Source organism: Neomonachus schauinslandi, chromosome 2 (genome assembly GCF_002201575.2).
Source record: "Neomonachus schauinslandi chromosome 2, ASM220157v2, whole genome shotgun sequence".
Lineage (NCBI taxonomy): Eukaryota > Metazoa > Chordata > Mammalia > Carnivora > Phocidae > Neomonachus > Neomonachus schauinslandi.
In genome coordinates this window covers 15376079-15378582 of record NC_058404.1, presented here as the reverse complement: position 1 = coordinate 15378582, position 2504 = coordinate 15376079, and positions in this window count along the sequence as shown.

Genomic DNA, 2504 nt, shown 5'->3' with positions numbered 1-2504 from the left:
CTGATTGGCTGGGGTCACATCTACCTGTGTGCAGTCTTGTTCTCAGAAGACTAGCCAGAGGCCAGACGGACAAATAAATTCGTGTTCCTAGTTCCTGGCAGATGTTCACTGAGAAAAGTTGCTGAATGATCTCATTAAAACCTCCCAATTTATTATTTTTCATGTTCAACACAGATGATTTTCCTCAAAGCAGTATAAATAATGACTACTAAATATATGCTTCCCCCCCCAATCTGTATGTTAAAATTAGCACTAAAGGAAACTAGAAGAGGACTGTTATATTTTTGTATTTGGTTGGGACTATTTAAAGCCTTTCTTCCTCTTAGCTACAATAGACTCTTGTTTTCCTCTGTGCTTTCTGTCCTAATTTAGCGAGGAACAACAGCAAATGACTATTTCTCTTTAAATTTAATCCCTCTCTTTCTTTTCTATTTTCAACTATATGTGAACAGGTGTGGGTTAGAGAAACATAGAATTAAATACCTTGAATGGGTCCATAAAAAAGCTATTCTGTGTTTTAAGGGGTTTTGGTGATTATTATGGGGAAAACAGAGCCAGTGGAGTTACAAAGCATGTATTTATCACTCAGCAACATAGAAAAATTTAAATGTATATTTAAAAATATTTTATTATATAAAATATATATTTAGTATATTACATATAAATGTAATATAGAATATATTTAACAGATATTTTATATATAATTGGGGTTACAAAGCATTTATTTGTCACTTAACAGCAGAAAGAATTTTAAATACATAATATATAAAATGCAATAAGTATATCTTTTATATATTAACATACATTTAAATTATAATGAATATAATTACACAAATATATATTAAGTATATTTTACATTTTATTTACATAATATAAAATATATTTTATATGTTAGAATACATTTTAAATATATTTAAAATTTTCTGTTGCCTAGATAAATACATGTTTTGTAACTTCTCTGCTTCGGTTTTATTTTACACACACACACACACACACACACACACACACATACACACAGGCCTATACATTATATTTACTTTTAAGACAATAATCTATGGACCAAAATGGAAAGGTTTAGCTCATGGGGCACTACAGAGTATAGACAATACATTGGCATAAAATCTGGATGGGAGCCAGTGGATTTGGTGTGCAAATCCTTGCACTAAGTCTTTGATACTTTCAAGGTAAGGTCATTTGAGCTGAAAGCCAGTTCATAACAGAAGGATCAAGACTTTATTTTGAAAACAGAGCTCCGCCTAGTGGTCATTCATAGGTTGATTTTTTTAAGGTTGAGTTCTAAGAACTTGGCCAGGTTCAGGGGCGCATCTCCCAAATTGTTTTCTTTCTGCTTTTATTTTCTACCCCTCTGCTTGAGCTAGATTTCAGCTTCTACTCACCCCGTGGGTCAGGGGCCCTTGTGAGTTATTCTTACATCTGGATGATGGTGACACACCCTCTCCTAGAGTGTGATCAGATAGAAGGACGAAGGGTCAGGGCTCACTTAGGCTGATGTGTGATGGTTATGGAGGCAGCTGGAGGCTGGTGGTGGGGAGAACAAGGGTCTAAGACCCCCCAGGACACACAGGTCTTGGTCCTGGCTGTATCATTAACTGGTACGCTGGTTCCCACTGCAGGGTCAGAGCCTTCATCGGTGTAACCAGAGGCCTGAAGGAAGACTACTCTTCAGGGCACCATCCAGTTCGGAGAATCTGTGGTTCTGCAGAGTGTTTCAGGAGGAAGAGGGACGGTAGGCCTGGCACCTGCCATTTCTCGTAGGGGCCTTCTTCCACGAGTTTGGCCCTCTCTGAAGTCAAGTCCTGTGGCTGGCCTGGGGCCTCGCTAGAAGAAAATGCAAGCATAAGCTGTGGGGACAGCTCCAGACACTTCAGTGAAGGGGTGTCCACGTCTTCCTCACAGGGGGGTTTGCTGACAGAAGGGTTCTCAGAAGAAGTACCCACAGGGGAGGAAACAGCCTTTAAAATGGGCAAGCACAATGAGGGACTGTGATTTAAATCTATCAGATTATCCAAGAGTATTTTTTAAAAATTCTGCTCAGTGCAGGCAAGGCTTTGGTGAGACGAGCAAGCTGATGGGAGTGTGAACAGGTTGACCTTTGTGTCAACAATTTGTTGCGATTTGGAAACACCGAGAGCTTTAAAAAATGATCATTATCCTCAACTCTCCATTAGGTTAGAGAAAAACCGGAAACAACCGAAGTGTTTAGCTTTAGGGAAGAAGTTGAATAGGGCAGGCTTCAGTTGTTAGATTTGTACTCGTTTTGCCATGGAGCCTTTCTTTAAGTGGAATATTAGGTGAGAGTCTAAAATCAACATGGATTGATTGACATGGAGAAGGGGGTTCTGTTTCCGGACCCCCACCTGGATGGGAGGACTTGGTCAGTCCCTGCTCTCTCTCCACTGTGACAGCTCCTGAGGCAATTCCATGGCAAGTGTGGGGATCCGTGGCATAGCTCAAAGCCACTAACTCAGTCAGTCACGGGATAT